Source organism: Chelon labrosus, assembly GCF_963514085.1.
Source record: "Chelon labrosus genome assembly, chromosome: 6".
NCBI lineage: Eukaryota > Metazoa > Chordata > Actinopteri > Mugiliformes > Mugilidae > Chelon > Chelon labrosus.
In genome coordinates this window covers 13,443,772-13,468,043 of record NC_140342.1, presented here as the reverse complement: position 1 = coordinate 13,468,043, position 24,272 = coordinate 13,443,772, and the positions used below count along the sequence as shown (strand labels likewise).

Below are 24,272 nucleotides of genomic sequence, written 5' to 3'. Positions count from 1 at the left end.
CTATTACTGCTGTAATTCATTTGTTTCCATCAGGGCGCTGTGTGTTGTGGAAGTTATTGCTCTGTAGTGTCAACACATCTTAATCACATGTCACACGTGTATAAATCACAATCACAAGTTTTCACTCGAACCGTGTGACTATTCCTACACAGGCGGTCCGACTCCACGGCGGCGGTGCTCGAGTTAAAATACCAAGTTAAAGATTAGTAACACGCGGTAAATGCCCAATCATTTGGCAGCTATTTCTTTCCAGTGAACCTCACACTATGCGGCCCCCGTGTCACATCGAAAATATCTGCGCCTCTCTCTAGCTCCGTGCAAATGAAAGGCGAGTGTGACATTCCTGTCACCTTCCACCCACTGACACACAAACAAAACGCACGCATACTAAGACACCGAAATGGGGCATTAGCACATTACAGGATGTGTTGCCATGGTAACCCAACAACCCATAATCACAATGCAAGTGTGTGTCTTGGTGAGTCACCCGGTTTTAATACATATTCATATCCAGAGTGCTTATTTCTCCTACATATACCAACTTGTGTGTATTTCTCTGGGTTTGTGTGTGCGCGTGCTAATGTTTGGACGCAGGTACTTTAAGCTGTATGGGTCAATATGTGACCGGATGACTGCTGTAACTGAATTTCCTCCATTCAGATCACGAACTGAGGTGTGTATAAGAAAAAAAGATGGGATTCCTGCTTTGTTGAGAAGCGTCTCTAATGTTTTCTCCAGTGACCACCTGCCTCTCTTGCTCTTCCTCGTTTTTACTGTCTCTCTACCGCTCTCTCTCTCTCTCTCTCTTTCTCTCTATCTGATGAATTTTCCAGAAACCAGGCCCCCTGCTTTCTCATCCTGAGAATCATGCTGAGTCTTGTATACTCCCAGGTGCACAGCTAAAAACAGTAGCTGGGAAAATCCTGCCTTTTTGTAATAGTGTAAACAAAAGCCCCTTTGCAGTCACCTCGCTGCACAGTTACCGATCAGGCATAACATTAAAACCCCTGACGGGAGAAGTGAATAACACTGACCATCTTGTGACAATCCAATGTTCTGCTGGGAAACTTTTGAACCTGGCATTCAAGTGGATGTTACTTAGACATGTACCACCCACCTAGACCAGACCGGGCACCCCCACCCCATAGCAATGACACTCCTTGATGACAGCAGTCATCCCCAGCAGGATGCAGCCTGACACAGGAACATACACACAAAAACGCTTTAGGAAGAACTCAACAAATATGAAAAACAGCACAAGATGTTGACCTGGCCTCCAAATTCACCAAACTGATCAAGTATCTGTGAGATGCCCTGGAACAAGCCTAATCCACAGAGGCCCCTCCCCTCAACCCACAGGACCCAAAGGCAGTCTGAACTGAATGCTATGTAATTGGCATAAAGACTGAAAGAGCACAAGGCTGTGTACGTAAAGAGATGTTATATGAGAAGGTTGTTCATACAACCACACTTTCATGTTCATCTGTGTTGCCCAAATCAGTTCAATAAACCAGGGAATACTTTGAATGAGCCAATTTTTCAAGGAGATTCTTGTCATGTTGGACCGTTCTATAAAAATGTGTTTTGATTTTGTGTGGTTTTGTGGTGGAGAGGAAAACAACTACACTTCTCATATTAGGGAGCCATATGTTGCATAGGATGGACCTGTTTGGATCGTGTTTGATTAAAGCCATGAGATATATATCAACTTTCTCTATGGGTAAAGCCATTTATGTTATGGATTTCTAGTGTGAAAATTAGCATTCCTTATCTGTTTCCTTACTTTATAATTAAATAGATCACTTTTAGTATATGGAGGGATGAATTATTTAAAAGAATAACTGGTTTAACAGTTTGTGTAAGTGTTTTTCTTGAGACCCCCCCACAGGCCTCACAGTGCGCCCTGCCCCATGCTGTTTTATTGCTTAACGAGGTGCGTATGTGGGTTCGTGTTGCCAGGTTTGCGTTATCTTCGTGTTTGTATTTAACACTCCCTGGGTGAATCATACCTGGCTTCATGCAGGGCTGATGATGTACTGGTGTGAACTCTTCGTAGTTCCTGTCTCAGGCAGCTCTAAACATGCGATGCAGTGATACAGTAGCAGGATTTACACATGACACAGCTATTAAGTGGGTTTCCGGTGCAGCTGCACATTTGCAGAGTTGGGCAGCTTCGCGCAGTGAGAAACACAGAGCCAGAAATCAATCGGTTTCACTGAATCTCTCAGCCAGGTTTGGGAGAGGGGATTTTAGGCCCCAGCTGTGACAGCTGATGTAGCTGTCTTGTGAATGAATGGCTCTGGGAAATGTCACTGTGAGTGTGTGTTTTTCTATTGTGTGATAAATGTGTGCTTTCCCATTGAAAGAACCAAGTGAAAATATTTTCAACTCATGACCTTACAGTTGTAGAATATCTTCTTGCAATCCTAATTATTCAAATATATGTATATAGAGTGTAGATCTGTCATCTGTACCAGTGGATGGACATAATATTGATCATACAAAAACATTTGTTATTGCTGTGTGTGTTGATTTTTGCAGCCTCATTTGAGTTTTCATTTTAATTTTCAACAATCCCTTTAAGAAAATGACTGATGGCCACTATCCAAGTCTCACTCAACACTGAAGGTTGAATAAAATAAATCTCAAAATCCTACAATGTTTGCATAGTGGCATATAACCGAGAAAACAACTGGTCTGACAACAACCACCAAACAAAAACACATTCATTTCCTTCAGTTGCTTTTCCATGAGGGCCACAAGCTGCTGGAGCGTATCCCAGCATGCACTGGGCAAGACGGAAAGACTTGAAGAGGTTGACAGTTTACAACAAGACAAGAAAAATAAGGTGCACATTTTTTCACATTGTTATCCTCATTCCTGCAGTTGCCCGGACAGTGAAACCTCTTATCGACATCGTACACACTCACCCTCGAACTAACCCCGGCCGTGCTGAGAGTTTGTTTTCAATTACAGATCTGAGAATAACCACTCCATTTGTTTTCTTCAGCTGTTTGGAGAAGGCTGTTAATTAGTATAATGCAATCATGGTGATTAAAGAGAGCTGGAGGCGGGGGACAGCAGGAACAAGGAAGATATCCGTCAGCTATTTGCGCTTGAGGATATATGCAGAGTGTGGCCTGGTTCATACTACCACTGCACGTACAACTAAATTAAAGCTACTTCCGTCAGTGTTTCACTTAAACCCAAATTGCACCTGCATTTAAATCTGAGTTCATGATTATTTGTTTCTTGAGAGACAGAAATATCCAAAACTTGTAACTCATACAACTTTTGTATCTGTTTAGGTAGCATAATCATGACACACAAAAATTTCTCTACACAATATAGTAAAATATGCACATATTTATAAATCCGATATATGTGGAGATATGTGGTATTATAGATGTATAGGTATCGTGTATAGTATATACTGAGACATATAAGGTATGGAAATGCCACAGCTTCTTCTGAGGAAAAGACAAAAGGAAAAGGAGGATCATGATCCAGTTGCCATAGCAGCTGTAACTTGGTCAGTAGGATGCAGACGTGTGTGCAGCATGACTCGACATAATGTACCCTAACCTGACTGACGTGGGCATTGTACGTAACTGTTGTCATGCTGACGATTGTCGCGTATATTGGCGCAAGCGTCATTGTATTAATGCAACGGTACATGACATGCGTGGCTTTAGAAATTTTTCAACATTGTGACTCATCACGGCCTGTAACTGTAGATGAATGCATTTAGCACATAACAATATGGGGTGCATTGTTTATCAGCGACTGGAACATCATTTGCAGAGATGTTTCATCCACACATTCACAGTGACTTGATTATTAACTGATCATTTTTGCCTCAGAAGCAATTAACACCACGGATGACCCTCTGCCCTCTCCGCAGTCCCACAAATCAACCAACCAACAGGCCGAGTATCTTGACGTTTTTCAAATAAAAACTGACAAAATATATTAGCCTATCTCTTTAAAGGGCCAGAGCATGCACATGTTTTAGGTTTCGGGGTGGAGGTGGCCTTGCCCTGTGTCAGGAATCCTTAATGGCTTTGCAGCCTGGCACCGGATTAGTCGAAGTTAATTCATTATGAATCACGAATTGTTTTCTATTCTTTAACTTTTCTAGCGCTGCTTTAGTGATCAAACCACTCCTCACATTTTAACCCAGGGCGAAGCACAGAGCTGAACCTTTACTCCTTAATCCTGCTTCACACATCACAGTCGGATTTTAGAAATTCGTTTTTAAGTCATAAAGCAGAAATCCCATTCCATACAGTGAGTGATTAGGCTAATCTCTGTTCTAGCTCTGATGAATGCTGAAGTCTGCTATCTTGTCTCAGTATATTTCTTTGCAGCAATCCCCTCAATCTTTGCTCAACCCACGTGCAAACCGTACACTTTTCTCTGAGGGTAATCTCACCGAGCCACTTCATGCACATAATCACTTCACTTTACTGCGGATCCATTGATGGTCGTTGCTTTAATAAGAAACCTGCATTCCAAATATAAAAACTGAACAACATTTTGTGTCCATGTTTATTTAGCAAAGCCACAAGGTTCCCCACCCAGATCAATACCCCGGGAGAGCAGCAGACGTATAATCAATACAAGCTCCAGATGAAGTACGTCATGCATCTGTTGTCGGAGCGGATCTACGCAAGAGGGAAATTAGGTTAGAATGGTTCATGACTGCCAATATGCATTCCTTTACTGGAGGCAGTACAGCAGTGTGTCTCCTCTGACCTAAACGGATAGGTTGAGTAGTGCTCTTGCATTTCTAAATGAGCAGACACTGAGGCAGAGCGGCCTCTCATTGTGGAATTAATAGACATCGCCACAGAGCATAACTTTCCTGATCTGTGGGCGCAGTCATGGAAATATGCTCTTCATTTCTCTGCCTCGGACCGAACTGAGATCAGCACTTCTTCACGCGGAAGTCAATTAAATTTAATTGAATATTTCTGGAGGTCCTTTGTTTGTTCGTCGGCCCACAATTTGGTCGACAGTGCCGTTTCGGTACTCTTGTTTAGAGTGGGAGAGAGCGAGAAAGAATGCATGAATGATGGAGTAGGACAGTATGACATCATGCATCATGCATCGCGCATCATGCTTCTTTCAGCACAGTGGACGGTGTGCCAAGAGAGAGACAGAGAGCCAGGAAGATAGCAGAGAGAGAGAGAGAGAGAGAGAGAGAGAGTAGAGAGACATAATAGCTTCCTTTTTCACACAGCCAGCCGACCATCCATGCATTCAGACCCAGACAGGCAGTTCCCAGAGGTACTTCCTTGGTGAATAAAACTCAGAGGCCAGGCTGCACCATTTTCTCTCATCCTTTATTTTTGCCCCTCTCTCTCTGCTTTGCTTCTCGTCTCCACCTTTTCGTTGTCCACCTTTTTCAAACTGCTGCTTCCATTGTGCTCGCTTACTACTGCTCCGTCCTCCGCTTCTTTTCCTTTCCTGCCTTGACATTTGCTACCCAAATTTTCTTTCGTTGATGCACTCTCCCTTGCTCTCTCACGCTCCTTTCTTTTCCCCCCTCCCTTGTTTCAACTTCAAAACGAACTGGGAATACGGCGGAGTCTCTCGGAGTAGCAGCAGCAGTAGAATACCAAACGGAGAGCAAAATACGAGACGGAAAAAGAGAGGAAGAGAGAGAGAGAGAGAGAGGGAGAATAGCGCAGTGATGTCACAGCTCAGACGTGATCAGCCTACATAACAGGGTTACCACCACACCTGTCGTCCTCACTATCATCATCCTCTGCTTAATGGATCACCGTGCTCGTAATGTGTTTCACTAATTTATACTTGAATGATTATTAAGATACTAGAAGTGACACCGTGCAGGAAATAAACATGAGGGGGAACATGATCTGTGGGCTATTTTAGCATTATTTTAGTCATATTGCATGCTATGAGTCGGGTTGATTTACAATTAGCTCCAATGCTTTCAGAGCCTCATATAATATTTTAAAGTTTTGAGCTTCTGGTAATGGTTGATGCAGACATTAGTGGACCATTAATGTACTTCCTTCACTTCCCACTTACACTCAAAAGCTTCCAGCTTGTCAGTCTATATATATCTATATATAGCTATAGACTATATATATTTATATATATATTTTCCATATGCACACGCACAAGAAGCACAACTGGCAGCCAGTCAGGTAGCTCCCCTTGATCTCTAGATGAACTGTGCTTTTCTTTTCTTCAGTGAACCTCTCTGAGCGTGCTCAGCTCAATCACCCTTGGAGGGGCTCTAAATTTTTCATATATTTAATAAAACACTCTGCTACGAGAGACCGCCAGAGCTGGTATATTTTGTAGCTTTTAGTCGCTGCCTGCAGGACGATGATTCACCCCGGTCTGTGAGAGCGGAATTCTTGAATTCTTGTGCTAAAGTTATTTTTAAAATTGTGGTCTGGATAGCTGGCCTGGGGCATAACTGGGACTCTTGCATGTGTGAATATGGCAATGTGTATGCATGAAGCAGCTTCGGATAGTTTCATTTTTCTCATTATCCCTCTCTCTGGTGTTGTAATTGAAGGACACTTCATTGTAGACTAAAGATATGGGACATTTACCACAAAGAACTAATTGTATCATTTGATTGAAGATATTTGCAGTTAAGGCAAAGAAATAGCCTGGCACATTGGAGAATATGCCTATGGAGCTGGTTAGCTTGGCCGATGTTTTATGAATCTTAATGATAAAAGCAACACAGTGCAGTTTTACGGGAGGATGTTAGCAAGCAGCGACGTCTGGGTCTGACAAATTAGGCCCAAGTGCCAAAAACTGCAGTTCCTCGAATGGCCACTTGAGGCTGTCTCCAAACATGAGTCAATCCCCATAGACCAATATGTTAAAATGTAGACCTATTAGAGCAGAAATAGCAGAAACACCCAATTCATGCCGCTACAGATGTGAATTTTCATATAACTCATTTGTTTAAATAGTTTTAAGGCTTCAAGTTGGTGCTGTCACGGGTTGAACAGAGTCAGGCGCTGCCAATATGCTTCATTCATCTTTATATGCGGTCCATGGCCGTAAGTGATTTTGTCCTGCTAATCCCGTGCATAACCATGAAACCAGAATGTGTGATTTTTTTTTTTATATTTTCACACAAATAAGATATGGTATGTTAATCAATGAGCTTTGATGGCTTTATAGTGCAATTTTCTTATTTTTGGGTAGAGCCAGGCTAGTTGTTTCCACGCTTACACTTCTACAACTTATTTATACAACTTACACTTACTTATAAAAAGTAACTTACTTATTATCACTGTCACCGTAACTTAATATAAAAGTCACGAGAGGAGCATAGATATTCTCAAATGACACTCTGCAAGAATTCAAAAGCATATTTCCCAAAATATTTAACTATTGTATTAATTGCTTGACAATAATCTGCCTAAAACCTGTAGCTAGTCGTGTGTTTGTGCTTTGCAACTTTTGTTAACTTAACATAGTGTCAGAGTGAGTAACAGCAGCTACTGGGCCTGTAATGATTTCAGCAGACTGACCCTTCAACTATAGGCTGTTGCTCAAGCTGTAAAGGATTTGGAAAAGCAGACTAAGCTTTGTAATGGGGGGATGCACTGGAGCGGCTCGAGCGGCGGCAACAGCCGTTGCGTGTGCCATGTATTAATATTCATGCGACCCCTGGCAGACAGGGTTTAGTGATCCTTTTAGAGAATGTTTTTATTGTGGTCGCAGCCGATCCCTGAAAGAAGCAGGCTGGCAGCAGGAGCAGCAGCTTTGGGGCATTGTGGCAAGTTGACACTGCAGAGCTTTGTATGGTCCTCAGCAGGTGGGATCAACCGTAGCCCCCCGCCCTGCCCTGCATGCACTTAACACACACACGCAGACACGAGTACACACATATTTTAGTCTGGATACAGACAAATGGGCTTACTTCGAAAACAGAGTATGTACGTGAAAACAGCTCAATTAAGAGGCAGAAAGTAGACGCAGAGCATAAACAGATAAAAAGTAAAATGAAACGGAAGCACAAAAACTCCATCTGTTGTGACGAAAGCAGCGAGCGCTGACTTGACACATGACCTTAAGCCTCAATGGCTGCCCCTATTGCGGTCGTAGAAACCATCCAAGCCACAGCTCCTCCTCCTCCACCTCCTCTTCTTCCATCTTCTCTTCCTCTTGTCTTCATTGACTACGTTGCTACAGCTAACCCCCCCTCCCCTCCCCTCCCACCATAAACCCACCAACCCTCTCCTCCTCCTCCTCTCTGCTGAGTGAGCCGGGGCCCCTCGGCTCCGCACAAAACACGCGGCTGCTCGTCTGTCAACCGGAGGCGCAGGACAGAGCGGGGCCCCTACCGGCTCCTATTCAGATCCACTGAATGACATTATTGAAATCCCAGTCCCGGCTGTGTGCAGTGTGTGGAGGCAATAGGCTCACACCTGTCCTCTTAGTGCGCCTGCCTGAGAAGACAAGATAGAGGGGAGGGAGGGAGGGGGGGTTAGCGGGGCCCGAGGAATGTGTTGATGCCTCACCAAACCAGCTGTTACATCTAAACACTTTGCAAAATGTGTTTTTGTGCCGAGTGTGGTGCATTTTCTTCTGCTGAAATGCTATTTTTAATCGCCGCATTGAAGTCACACACCAGATTTCCTTCTGAAACGTTTGTGGTAAAATTTAATTCAGCTCTTCGGGGGAATCTGAACATTCAGTTATACGGAATTCTAGTTTTGAACTCAAACACCAATAACAGGTGTTGACGTTGCTTTATCACATCTCAAGTAGCTTGAAACTTGTATGAAACAGTTTGCTGTTGAGGTCACCAATAAACCAGGCTATGCTGGCCAGAGCAGATAACTGAGTTTATAAAAGCCAAAAGTTGACAGACAGATATGAGTCAACATTTCAAGTGTGGAAGGAGACTGTCTTGTGTCTTGTGCTACTGGTCCAGTAAACATTATGAGAGCATGTGAGTGCAAGTGTTGTGAAAGTGTGTGTTTCTCTGTGTGTGGAAAGTATTGTTCTGCAGAGATGCAAGATCGCACTATACAGGTACTGTATATTTAATGGTCATCTGAGCAGAGGGCAGCAAGACAAATACAGAAAGAGAAAGAGTGTGTGTGTGTGTGTGTACGTAAGTTGTCACTTTCATCCGTGTCATAAGAGCAAAGTCTGCAGTTTCCATCTGTCGCTCCCCTCATCCATACCTAGATAGATTTATGAGCAATTATTGTTGTGTGTTCATGTGATTCCCCTATCCTACCCGCCAGACTTTAAAGAGTCGGTTTGCTCCTCCCTGTGTAAAAGAAACCACCTGTTTAAATAAAGAGGATTCCAGTGGGAAACTTTTTTTTTTCTCCCTCTTCTCTGCTTCTAATATTAACAGATTCTTCAAAGAGAGCAGTAATCACGAAACACATCCCATTCATCTTTGTTTGCCCCAGCGTCGGTAGGCCGGGGCGGATATTGATTTCCAGGTTGGGACAACCCTCGAGGGGTTCGCACGGGATCAAGGCCAATCAATATGTACTGCATGTCTAGGTAGCAGTACAACACATCAGACAAAGGAACTCGCGAAAACACATTCCTGCGCTCGAATGATTGAGCAACGAGCTCCCGGGATGGAAGGCGAAAAGCCTTAAAAGGATTCTGAATTGATCTTAAACAAAAATTGGTTTGGGAAAGAAAAAAAACGTAACTGCAAAGTGACAGAAACATCACTGGAATAAAATTTCTGCAGGAAGTTGCAGAGGGTATTATGTCATCATCAGTCAATTCAACTCAACAAAAACATTTTTCACGGTCTTGCGTGTTCCTGTTGCTCATCATTTACTTTTAACTGAAGTCATTTCAGATGTGGAGGGTGCGGCTCTTCTTCGCAGCGGGATTGTTGATACTGAAGTGTTTATCAGTTGTGTCTGTTCCACTGTCAGCTCTTTTGAACTATGTAACCTTGCTGTTGTTCTGACGTGCCCTTGAATTAAAATCCAGTTCTTTGGGCAAACAGATCCAGTCTGTCTCACGCCCGCAGAACACGGACACACCTACAAAACACATCCACCGACACAAGCACACGCCCGCATCATTAAATCAACTCCGAAACTAATATGAAGCAATGAAGGCACCTCAGCTGAAGCTGTCTGCACTTTAACCTGTGTATGCTTTAATTGCTCTGTTATTTATTTATTTGTTGGTCTCTTGGGCAGAATGACATCCAAACAAGACTACAAATACTCTAAAATACTTTGACTGCCGTTGTTGAATAGTGCCAAAAAATTTTCCAGACTTTTACAAAGAAAATACGTTGCTTTAAAAACATAAAGGGGCTGCAGTGGTGAGGGCGTGTTGGTACAGGTACCTGTGACGAGATGAAATTACAGCCCAGAACGTCTGGTTTGAGCAACACATCCATTTGTTCTTCGCCAGTTGCCAAAAAAATTGACAGCAATTAATTTTACAAGACCATGAAAATACTTAAAAAGTTACATTATTGCACAATGGTCATTTTATCCTTTGTCTTCATAGTCTCTTTCTACCTGGACTGTATGCTTGCACATCACCGGCCACTGCTTTACACGGAGTTGCAGTTAAGAAGATATAAGACTTGTGCATCAATCAAGGGATTTTTTTTTTTACACAGTGTTCGTGTTGGTCTGAAGACGGCCTTGAAACCTGAAGCACACATAAAAGAAAATGAACACTCAACTGTTCAGTTCTGTTTCTTGCTCCCTCAAACTCAAAGTCCAGCATGCACAGGCTTTCATTCTGTTCCAGTCTCCAAATGTCTGAGAATAATCACTGTGACTTTGTAGCTCCTGCCGAAATCCACTAGTTTTTGCTAATTTGTAGCCCTGATTACCCCACTAACCACCTACTGAGTGGTTGGTGGGGTAATCAGAGCTTTTCACGGAGAACAGCTGCCTGCCGTGAGAAGTGAGACTGAACCACGCAGTATAACTGTCTCTAAATGCCATCACCTGCCCAAGTACACCAGGAAAACTAAATGGGTGCTGGTTCTGTAGAGAAGCACAGGCGGCATTAAACACCTGGCAGGGTATTTTCCAAATTTTCTAGAAATCCTGTTCAGTGTTCTGTGTACAGTATGAAATTTACCACAAGTTTGTCGCAGGGCAACATGCAGGATCCGTAATACCTCTTCACAAAGAAGCAAAGTAACAGGTGCTGACACGACGGTAGGTGTTGTTTTTATGCTACTTTCTCGTCTGTTTGGAGGACATGCGTGCAGCTGGTGCCACTGTGGTATCGCAGCCCGCGAAATTGAACGTCAGAGCCTCGCACGAACCCTTTAATGTCAAAGTTTACGTGAATTGGATTCTTGCAGATGCAGGAATCATAACACTAGCATGAATTGCAGTATGATTGGAACCGTGTGCACGTTGCAAGTGTCCTTTGTCTGACAAACGTGGGCGCTAAATGTTGGCGCAAAAACCACTGCAGAGCTGCTGACTTGAGTTAATTGTTCTCTGCGGCTTGGATGTATTGTTAAATTTATCTGTGAGATATTGAGTAGTGGAGTTTTAGGGAGTAAAAAAAACATTTTAAAAACTATTGTTGCAGATATTTTTCTGTGCTTTTCCTTTTCTTGAGAGCAGCTTCCCTAGCAACGCCAGATGCAAACATCAAACATAACCGACTTGTCTGTTTTCGGAGTATACTATTTGAGTTACACAGAATGCAAAAACAGAAACAGGAAGTGGGCAGCCTGAGCTGTATTTAGAAAAGTGAAAAAAAAAAAAAAAAAGAGAGATCACAGAATTTACAAAAATGTCTGCATTTGATTACTTTCACTCCTGAGAAGCAGGGTTGAAAACTGACTGCCGCTATCCTCTGGGTAGCTCTAAGAATTCAGCTGGGCCTTGAAGTTCAGGAAATGTTATTTGTGTGGTTTTCATTTAGCGATTGGCAGAGGCTTTGAACTCCACAACAAACTCATTAAAAATAGTTCAATAAAAAGTGTCCAGAATACCCTTGAATAAGGTACTTTTTAGGTATATTTATGACATTCAGTTTGAATCTTTAGTTTTATGGTATAAGATATTCATTTTTTGCTTACTTTATTATCATCACACATTTGGCCAGACAACTGAGAAAATAAACTTCAGCTTAAATGTGGTCAGCCTTGCCAAAAACACATTCTTTGATCACTCCCTCCCTCTCTCTCTCCTTCCCTCTCTCTCTTTCCTCTAATACATGCTCTGACATGTCCGGACAGAAGGGAAACCCCTGCACATGGTGGGGAAGCACGGTGCATCGTGTATTGCAGGAGTGACCTGAAACCACGAGAAAAAACCACATGCAGCTGGAGTTGCTGCATTTAAAAGTGATAATCAGCAGTGCTCGGTTATCTGGTATCCAGCGCTCTTTGAGACTATGGGGGAGGGGCGGGGAGGGGAGCCAGACTTATCTGAGACAAAAACAATAGTCTGATTAGAGACAGAAGTGATGATGGGTCAAGGAGGCAGGCAGATGGACAGGCAAATAGAGACGGGCAGACGGAAACGTTTATGAATATGGATGCGACTACATGAATGCAAGATTAGGCTGCACGTGTGTGCTTTGTACGCATCCACATAAAATTGCGTGCGCTTCGGTTCTTTCTTCTAGGGACTGTTTGACCTTTGGCCGTCTCCCTGTGCCTCCAACCCCGCACGCAGACACCCCCCAATCTCACCTCCCTGTATCCTGGACAGCTGTCAGCAGGGACCTGGCCAAAGAAAAGGACCCATCTGTCGCCTTCCTTCAAAGGTCAGGGCAGTGTGTGTGTGTGTGTGTGTGAGTGTGTGTGTGTGTGTGTGCAGGGAGGAGGGAAGCTTCTTTTCACCCGGCTAATCTCCGCCGTTGTTCTCTCTCGCGCTCTCCGGCACACTTCTGAGGGACACGGCTGTTTTAAATGCAGACGCCGCTCGCGTCCGCGTCTGGTGTGCGCGAGGACGGCCTCGCCTGTTTGAACATGAGAGCTCCCCTTGTGCATCTCATGTGGTGCTCCTTCACATGTTAAGCACAGTGCTGATGCATATTCAACACTTTTCTATTTCTATTTGTCATTCTAGGGGATTTTCTTGGTCACAGAAAGCAGGGTAGACGTCCCCGACTTATTCACGCTCTCACTTCTTTCTCTGACAGGCCGCAGATGTTTGTTGTTGTCATCTGATCGAAGGAGTCACATTTGAAAGTCACATCCTTTTTTTTCTTAAGTCAGTGATTTATGGAAAAAGTATGACTAAATGTGCAATGGAATAAAATATCTATTTGGGAGTTTAAATGTCATTCAGTTTAATAACTTTTTTTTAACTATGTTTTAACTGACTCCAAATGTAAAACATTAATAACAGTTAAACAAAGAAATTGTTTGTTTTTAAGTAACATATGTCTGTGGTTTATCTAACCCTACATGATGCAGTCTGACAGAGTGAGAAAGTGCTGCAGTTTCCCAACAGACTCACTCAACACTTAACTCCAATTCTTGAGTTGACTCCCCCTGTTGGTCGACAAGGACATTACCATCAAAAATCACTGTATGTTGCTGTTATCAGGCAGATGACAACTAAATACTGTCAGATTGAACTGGTTGAACTCAGTCCACAGTAAAATAGCCACAGTGTGTGATTTTTAGTAGTAGTACTTTCATGGTGATGGAAGATTTTCAAATTTTCTAATAATTCACTTCGAGGGTCGTTTGCTCAGAGTACGTCTCACATCATAGGATTATAGGATCTGAATATTTTACAAATGAATGAAAAGAATAATCCTGCAATACAGGATGAACGCACTTTCTGCAGGGCAGAGCAGTAAACATTCAGTTTAAATCAGAATGAACCAGCCAACTGTCCTCCGTCACAGCTGAATAAAACCTGCGAGCAGTTCAGTTTTCAAGTATTCTTAATGTTGCAAGTTCCCTTTTTTTAAACCCTGACCAGTTTCCTTCAAAAGAGGATATTAATTTGGAAACCCCCCTCCCTGTGCATTCCTTTTTGCGACATAAACGTCCAAACTTTCCCTGTTGAATTATCATATCTGCAGTAATATAACGTCACCGCAACTTATTCTTATCGCTTAGATTTTATCAAGGTGGCAGGCTGTGATTTGAATTCACTCTAGGTCAGAGAGCCAATAAAACATTATGACAGGTAGAAACAGTGTGATAAGAGAGGGAGGGAGAGAGAGATTTCGGCTAATGCATTAATGTTACATAAAGGGATTTATGGTCAAAACAAAGGCGTCCCCTGTGTGATCACTGAGGATCATACGCAAATGCATAATCTACCATGTCAAGCCCTGTTCGAAAACACTTGCTGGAAATAAAAGCAAGAGATTAGAGGCGTAGGGGTAGCAGCAGGTAAGCTGTAGCACCGTAGGCCAGCACACGGACTAATGATGATTATTTAATGCTCGGTGTGAGACAAGGTGCGTCATTTTCCTATTTCGGTTCAGTGCAGATGGGGCGAATGTGAATCATATGCTTCACTGCAACTCTAGCACCCCAGACATCACCCGGATATGACGGATGTTCAGTCAGGTTGGGATCTTCGCAAGAGTTTAAAGTGGAAAAGGAAGCATTACGAGCGACCTTTGCTGAGGAAGCCGGTAAGATGTGGAAGAACACTCCAAAAAAGAATGAAAGTGGAGTTTGAATTACACTAATTCATACATTTCTGATGGCATCAACTGGTTTGCAAAATACTTTTATTCAAATTAATCTAGTTGCATGCTTGCCTGAATGCTTCTACTAGGATCTTAAACAGTGATTCAATAATACACCGCCATTTTTGAATATGTGTATACCAAACAAAATCATCATAAAAGGCCTATGACACACTAACAAACAGTGATTTATATGCAGCGCATACTTGTAATTCTGATGCACCACTGTAGTGTAAACATCATATTTACACTGCACACATTGTACATTCTCCTCAGCTGCTCAGCTGCGATGCAGTAAATGTTATGAGCAAGAATATGAGGCCTACCACAAAACCCATTCATCACAGACACACCCGGGAGAAGAGCACGTATGTCGCAACATTGCGCGTAATGGTAACAGCCGAGTGGTGGCCATCACACCGACAAACGACACATTGCATAAGAGGCAGCCTACATGACCTGTCTGTTACCACCTCTGTCACCTCAGAATGCTCCACATTTGGAGCACGGACTCCTCAGTTTTTCCGTAGCTTAAACCTAATCTCACGGACATCTGAGCTGGCAACTCACGTAACACAGACAAACACACAAATCAGTGGAAATGCATTATCTGATACCTATTACCGGTGGCATGTTTATCATTTTACGGAAACCAAGTGATCAGTATCTGCTCACTTCATATCGAATTGACATTCAACAGTGTGTGGTGTATGCAAAGATGCAGGTTTTCATTTTTCAGATTCAGTTGTGCTCACAAAAGTATTCATGATGTCACTTGAGGTGAACAGAGATACCGGTAAATAAAGTGCTTTACGTGAAATCAGCTGGGTGTCTACAGTGACACACACCAATCCATCTGAGACATCTGCCTAACTCTAGCACTCTTTGTTCACTATCTTTGCCACCAGTTGCGCTGATGTTGCAATAAAACATCGGTAGTGCTGTCTGCAACCGCTAACCAGTCAGTCTCACTCACCGATCGCAATATTCTCCCTGCCGCTCAGCGTGAAGCTCACAGTTCAACTGTACAACAAAATCAAATCAAACTCAATAACGTACAAATCAGCCCAAGCCTTGTATAATCAGGGTAATAGTTTATCTGATAGCCACTAAGGCTGTCATGTGTATACCTTTACAGTAACCAAGGAGTCAATATCAGCTCACTTCAGACTGACTCAGTGCTGACAGACAACACTGTGTCATATGTAAAAGATTCAAATCTGAAATTTTCAGATTCAGTTGTGAATCACTTAGGTTTTGTTATTTGAATATGTTTGATCTTTGTGACTGACATGACATCACCTGAGGAGAGTGGAGATGCCGGTAAGTAAAATGCTTTACATGAAATGAGCTGTTTCTTATTAAAGTTCACTCCTCTCTTGTTTCCTCTCTACAGTGCTACACACCTGTCCACCTGGCATCGCTGCCAAACTCTGGGCCTCTTCACTCTCGTTTGGCCATTTCAGTGCAAGCTACCGGTTTGTTACAAGAAAACATTGATCAGTAATTACTGATCAGTCTTCCAATGTGTAGTGTAGTGCATTTATTTAGTGCATAACTGTACGTGTCCTCCTTTTCCTGGAAAGACCATCAGAACAGAGGAAGTAGTCTTCAAGTGAGGCTTGATGGTTTTGTAGGTATCTGTTATTCTTCAGGTGTATTCCAGGATTTTGTTCCTTTTAGCTGCTGCTGCTCACTAATAGAAGTATACACAGATGAGGCATAACATTAAGATCACTTTCCTAATATTGTGCAGGTCCCCCTTGTGCCTCCAAAACAGACTCATCAGAGAATGGACATGGGCCTTCTGAGAGTGTTCTGTGGTGTTTGGCAAACGAATGTCGCTGTTGTTGTGGGATCTAGTAAATTTGGAGGCCAGGTCAACACCTTGTGCTGTTTTTCATGTTTTTTTTTAGTTGTTCCTAAACTGTTTTTGTGTGTGCCTGTGTCAGGCTGCGTCCTGCTGAGGATGGCTGCTACCATCAAGGAGTGTCATTGCTAAGGGGTGGGGGTGCCTGGTCTGGTCTAGGTGGGTGGTACATGTCTAAGTAGCATCCACATGAATGCCAGGTCCAAATGTTTCCCAGCAGAACACTGAATTGTCACAAGACGTTATTTACTTCTCCCGTCAGTGGTTTTAATGTTATGCTTGATCGGTGTACATTCTGACATACAGTATGCATTTTACAGTGATGTACAACAAAAGAAACTTGGAAATAAACAAAAGCAATCCTCCGATTTCCTTCATCTTGAATTTTTAAAGGGCTTAAATGATACCTGACAACTCTTACTAGCTGAGGTAATCTTAGCTCTAGCGCCGTGTGTCGGTTGACAAGAGCTTCCTCAGGCTGACTTTTTAATGTTTCCGGCTGCTACAAGCATTTTAAAGGAGAGCCATAAATTATTAAACAGTATTTTGTGCTAAAGACTGACGCTAAAGCTGTCTCTTCTAGATATAAAAAAAAAGTCCATCATGATCACACACAGACGTAAAGCAACCTCGTCCTTGTATTTCATTGTAGAAGAACACATGCTGCATTCAAATGGAACTCGTGAGCTTGTGATTACACAAATGTTAACAAAATGCTTGGCCTTCAAGTGGTAACGTGAGCCGTAAGTTGTGAGAACACTGCTCAGACACATTATAACATTACATAACAACACATTAACTGACTACCCACCAGCCATTTCTAAAAACATCAGCAAACATGACACATCTTATCACATACATGAATAAGTGGGCTGTGCGTATACACAGATCAGCCATAACATTAAAGCCACTTACAGGAGAAGTGAATAACATTGACCATCTTGTGATAATTCAATGTTCTGCTGGGAAACTTTTGGACCTTGCATTCATATGGATGTTACTTAGACATGTACCATCCACCTAGACCAGACCAGACACCCCCACCCCATAACAATGGCACTCCTTGATGGCAGCAGCCATCCCCAGCTGGATGCATCCTGACACAGGCACACACACACAAAAAAATGGTTTAGGAACAACTAAAAAAAAAAACATGAAGAACAGCACAAGGTGTTGACCTGGCCTCCAAATTCACTAGATCCAAACTGATCAAGTATCTGTGAGATGATCCACAGACCTTTTTTTTATAAACACCCAACATCCGAGCAGAACATAGCAGTTAATATTAACTTACATTCTGGCATGGTTGAAAGCAAGATGAACGTGTGTTTTTATTCTAATTGATCCCAACTTCTATCTGTCCTGTAATAAATGCTGAGTTACATCACAGTAAATTAATTAGATGAACTGAAGCAGATTACTATTGTTTCATTCATTCCTTACATTCTTCTTGGTTTTGAAAAGGCCAAAAAAGACGTAACCTGAAACAATAGCATGTGTACTGTATGCTGTATCACTATGTGAACAAAGACAAAGATTGACAAGCCTGCCTTACCATGTTACAGTTCCTTAGGCTATTTAGGCTATAGTTCAGTGAAGGAGTTAACCGGTTAACTGTGAGCAAATGCAGTCATTTTCTTAGCTGATACCCTCGGGTCAAAGATGTAATTTATGTTGTGGTTGGGGCTTGCAATCCCGTAAAATCACTCAAGTGCCCAGAGGCAGAGGCACACGTATGCCATAAAAATAAAAATGAAAAAGAAAATCCCGATATTTGTTCGCTGAATATGTTTCATCAGCTCAGAACAAAAGCACCGAAGTAAATACACACACACAGTCCATTTACCGGACGTGGTTTTACAGAGGAATGAGTTGATAAAAGACAAATGAATGCAGGGATGGCACGAAGGAGAAGGGAGGATGAAGAGGCGCAGTGGATTAACAGACAGAAAATGGTGGATAGAGGAGAAAAGGGAAGAAAGAGGGAATGATAGAAAGCATGAGACATAGAGAGGTAGAGAGGGAACATGCCCAGAGGGAAGGAGAAATCAGGGGAGAGAGTGATGCAGTCTACTAGCTGTGGGCGGTTTGCAAAATGCTCGGTGATGGTTTGGGGCGATTGCAGTGCACCGTGGTGTGTGTGTGTTTGTGTGTGTGTGTGTAGAAGTAACTGCGTATGCACATGTGTCTGGCATCATCTCCTGTGCCTGCGTCATTACCTTGATTAGACTGCATATGGGAGACGCAAGGAAACCCCAGCCCTTTCGTTCCCCTCCCTCTCTTCCTCTCCACCTCCACTTTATCTACCTCTGTGTCTTGTCTTTTTCAGTTTGAGTCTCTCACCCTTTCACTCACATAGTTCACATCATAGTAAGTGATTCTTGTAAACGCGATGCGTTGTTTTACCCCAAAAGCCTTTTCTTTGTTTTGCTCACTTTCTTCTTCTGGCGTTCGTCTTCTTCCGTGCCTCTCACTTTCTCTTTCATAAGACACAGTCATGGCAGGCAAGCGCTTCGTTAGAAAAACAAAGAAAAAATAACCAAAAAAAAAACCCTGAACAGAAAATGCAAAAACACAGCAGTCTTGGTGTACAGCAGCGTGTTTGCTTGCTGCTGTAAACAGCACAGAGGAAGTCAGACTATTATTGTCACCTTGTGTGACGCTCCTGTGGTTGGGTTTAGCAACTGTGCAAGGTTGTGAGTGTGTTTGTTTGTATTAGTCAGGGTCTCTATTCTCTGGAACCCATCATATTAAATATGCACTATTCAAATATTGCTGCGTAAAAACTCCCCTTGAAGACTGACCTTTGGAATCCTTTCTAGCAATAAATATGAGATTAAATAGTCACACTATCTGTCATACAGGTGCCTCAGATAAGCTGGTAAGTATTACTGGCTATAGTGGAGCGCTTACCAGAAATTTGTGAACTTACTGATTTACATTTGTGTAATAAATATACGTAAAGTACATTTGATATTACTCTGTGGACATTTTAAAATGATCAATATTCTATGGAAAATGCAGATACAGTAAATGCAGTCTTACATTTCATGGTCACCTAAGCAGTTTAATAGACTCCAAGCACGCTCATATGGCCTTATTTGAACCTTGAGTGCAGGGTGAAGAAATGAACGCTGATGGACTGAAGTCCTTGACTTAATCGGTTCATACAGTGTTGATTAAGCTAATCATCACCACGTAAATCTTTCTGGATTTGCAGCAATGCAGTGTATGTAGCAACAGTCACACTCAGCAACTAACATGACTGAGAAACTGAGGATGCATCCAGTAAATGTTTCTGATGATCCAGACTAAAAAAAAAAGAAGTGAAGGAAGGAAAGTGTTCAAGGATGAAAACTGATCACCACTGATACGTGACTTTTTGGAGGGTGAAGAAAGAAAAGAAGGGACAGAGAGCCATTCAGTCGCCTTACTGCTTTAGGACAGGTTGGTACATGTAAATTATTTAGAGTAGACTAAGTAGCTATTACAGTAAGCTAAATGATGAAAGATTCTTTTGGGACTTGATCTGTACATGAATCAGAGCCAGTAGTCGTGTGTGTCATACAGTTCTTGACAACATCTGTGTCATTTCCCTCAATGCCAGGAGAAGGGAGTCAAAAGTTCATCTTTATATTCTTCTGGAAGTCATGCATTTGCATTCATTTGAAGCCTTGTTCTGGTTTAAGCTCTATTTATGGTCTCAACCAACTCCTATGTGCTAGGAAATAAATGCCCTGCTACGTTCATTAGCTGGTGGATTTGTCTATGAACTGTTGGAACTGTAGACTGATTTGTCTATTGAACGAGTAGCGTACAGTAGTTTCACCAGAGATTTTTAGCAGAATACAGTGGCCTATGCATAGCATAGCATAGCATAGCATGACAACAAAACATGGTAAATGGTGATATACTCTGTTGTCATGTTATGCTATGCTATGCTGTGATATCCTATGCTATGCTATGATGTGCTATGCTATGCTATGCTATGCTATTCTATGCTATGCTTCGACATTGAAATGACATAGCATATCATGTAATAGCATAGCATAGCACAGCATAGCATAACAAAACAACATAACATGGTAAATGATCATATAACATCACATATTATACATTTATGCCATATTACGATATTTGAAACAACTCAGAAACGTCTCTACCACCTAACTGATGCTAACTACCGACTTTCTTACTATAAAAGGAGTGAAAAAAAATCCAGATGTAAAAGATGGCAAAAGAAAGTGAAAGATGATGTGGGGAGCCAATGCAAAAAATTATACAACCACTCCATGACCTTCTAACATCCTGTCCCTTCAACCACATCATTGCATTTCACCTTTAACACGACAGACAGGAAACAAACATAACCTTTGTCTGTGGAAAACATCTGATGATACATTGCTCACCACTACACTCTTTTGTAGTGATGATTTGTCTAGTGGTGACCCATGACAAGTGATACTCAAATGTTTGTTGTCCCCTCAGCCTTTGACTCTCCACCCACCGACTCTCACTTTCAGATTAATATCGTGTTGGAGAAAACATTTTGGTCTGTGGTTATGACACAGCGCGTCTTTGTTTCTGATCAGGTAACAGACATCTTCAGTGTGACCTGTCACTGTGCCACCGCAGGATTTTCATCACTTTCAGTGGCGCTCTCACAACACGTAATGGAATGTGTTGGGAAACTGTCCTTTCGTAAAGGTTGGCATTAAGAGTGAGTCTAAATCTTTCTTTCTTTCTTTCTTTCTTTCTTTCAGAGGACTAAAACTGGAGGCACCCATCAGTCTGTTTAGTTTAGTGCTTCTGGGGTGCTGCCAGGCAAATGAGAGACCAGCAGATGGCTGGAATGTGGAAAATGCCAGAGATCAGAGGCCAGCAGAGACACAAAGAGATTAGAAGGGAAACAGAGCAACCGCCCTGAACTGAGCTGTAAACATCCTTGGGTCCTTTGAGGTGTGTGTGTGTGTGTGTGTTTGTATATGTTAGAAAAAGAGTTTTTAAGCAAAGTTGCGTGCAGAGAGACTTTGTGTTGCTGATGCACTGCTTCCGTTGTACGCACAGGATTACACAGTGTTCAGATTTATCATAGTGTTATTATAATTTACATCAAAATGGAAGTCTGGGTGGTTGAAATTTATTCGTGTGTTACAGACAGATGTTTTTACTGTCTCAAAACAATCCTTGATTTAAAAGGCCAATTCAGTTCCTTGGACTGAGACATTAAAGTCTGTTTTCCTCTTCCAAGGTTCCTCATATGTTAAAAAAACAAACAAACAACAAAAAAACAAACAAACATGTGTAATGCTCCTTAAAGGGGATTTACCATTTTTTACAACCTGGACCTCATTTCAGGCTTAAAATACGATCGTTTACTCACCCATATAACTTTGGTGTCATTTGGAGTCGTTCGGACGATATTTAGATCCAGCGGAGCGCCGCGTATATCCATATAGTGGGAGTGACTGGGGCACCGGAACACAGTCTCTAAATAACTCATTATCTGAAACTTGTTCATTTCACCAATATTTTGTTATGATACGCTAGTGCTATTACCCATTGAGTCCGGAGTTACCTGTTGTCTATTTGCGGATGTGCAGTGGTTTGTTGTTCTTTGGCCAGCTGGTAATGTGTTATTTAGAGGCTGCGTTTCGGTGCCCCATTCACTCCTGCTATATGGATATACGCGGCGCTCTGGTGGATCTAAATATCATCGGAACGACTCCAAATGACATCAAAGTTATATGGATGAGTAAACAATCGTATTTTATGCCAGAAATAAAGTGCAGGTTGTAAAAAATGGTAATTCCCCTTTAATCTTGGAACTGAGGACTGTCCATCATCCCCACTTGGGGCTATGAGCTAGAGGCCACATTGGCTGCTACTAACATAACACACCCAAGCCTCCAGACTAACTGTTTGCATTAGCGTTGAATCGTGGATAACGTAGCCTTCGGGTTATGACAAGGAAAAAGAACACATTCTGGTTCTTATGCAAATCATCCATCCAACTGTCCAACGATATTATAACAGCACAGTTCTCAATCTGTCTCTTGGCTTTGATCTCAACACATATATTAATTTGGACACATTTTCAGGAGAACAACAGAAATGTTTCATTCTTGTTCCTCTGTTAGCATAATCCATGAGTTGACTTTTCAGGAACCCTTATCCTGGAAAGCGAACCCTGAACAAACCGGCGGCCATATAAAATGTACTCTCTTGTAGGCTTCCTCCAAAACAAAGTCCTGCATAGCCTCTAACTCCACTCCAAGTTTATTTCAGTGAATTACTATAATTGCACATCCACAGTTACACGGGGGCCGAATCTGTAATCAAGGAAGGGCAGTACATCTTTAAAGTTTGTCAAAAGTTGTTTCTTACTTTCCAAAAATGTGTGTAAATCAAACTGCAAAAGGATAAATCTGAGCACATGCATTAAAAGCAGAAATAAATAACTTAAGTGTATAGCAAATGTCTATCTAACAGTATTTACAAATGCGATGCTGTCACGTGTTCTCTGGCCCGTTTTGTGTACCGGCAGCCGGCTTTTCTGAAAGTGAGCATCTTTCATTGCTTAATTGGCAGACAACAGATTTCACTGTAAACCGAGTATGTCAGATGCATATGGCCGTGTACTGTATCAGCAAACTAGTGCCTGTGTCTGCAATTTGGAAACAAAAAGAGTGTCCAGTGTCTGAGCTCTTGTGCAAGTGTTCACGTCTTCTTTCATTACAGGACTGAAGGACAGGCCGTCACAGGTCTTGTTTCACCCTGTACGGCTTCTGCTTGTCAACACAACACAAGGGAGACATCCATGTCTTATATAACCTTCGCATTAGTGTAGGTGTGTCATCCATGAGTTAGTGCAATACTGTATTTTCCAATCATAATGCAACACTGTAAAAGACAGTTCAGCATTTGATGTGAAATATCTGCCACCAGTTTACACACCGGTAACAAAAGAGGCTCATACCTCTCAGCCATCCTTTTATACATTATTCTCACCACTGGCCCAGAGGGAAAAACCTCTCCATATGGCCGGTTCTGCCTGATGGAGCTGTTGGGAAAGCTGGAAGATTTAAAAGAGTGAATATAAACTCGAAAAGAGTATTTTTTGGTGTGTGTGTGGATCATTGGTCAAGCTACCTCAGTGTTCATTGTGCACATGTACAAGACGAGGCCATTTTCGAGTAGTCAAAGCAGCGCCTGGATGCGTTCATTCGACAAGCGCACAAAGACTCAAACGTATCAGCGCTGCTCTGCCATTGTGACATTATGTTCTGTTCATATCTTCAGATTTGTTGCTTGTCACATTGTTTTTTCTTTTAATTATCTCAAAAGTATATTGCGCTGCGTGTTCTGCAGCAAACTAATTTGTCAACTGAAGTGGCGATGTTATGTAAAATAACAAGCAAAACTGTGTTTCCAAAAACAGAAAATAGCAGCAGATGGTGTATTATGAATGTAATACTTTATCACTAGCACAGTCCTGGCACACTGGCAGACTGAATTCCCCCCAGAGCATTTGTGAAAAGGCCTCCAATACAACTGTAATAAAAGCATCTGAACAATAAATAAATAAATAAATGACTGCATGATGTGTTATATAATGATATTTTAGAGGAAAATTGAGTCAACATGGAAGTAGGTTAAGATAAGCACTGTAGCCTCCTCTTACGGCCTTTGCTTAAAACCCTGTTGTCACAGTTTTCCGGAAATCTACAAATGTTATCCAACAAAA

The 24,272-nt window shown here is 42.1% G+C and overlaps 1 long non-coding RNA gene across 1 annotated transcript; it reads left to right on the top strand.

Moving 5' to 3' along the window:
• Window positions 1-12,445: 12,445 nt before the first annotated feature.
• Window positions 12,446-24,085, top strand: LOC311489491. Its single transcript, XR_014699125.1, has 3 exons — window positions 12,446-12,759; window positions 21,289-21,484; window positions 23,267-24,085. It is a non-coding gene; the product is annotated as an uncharacterized lncRNA (long non-coding RNA).
• The last annotated feature ends 187 nt before the right edge of the window (window positions 24,086-24,272 follow it).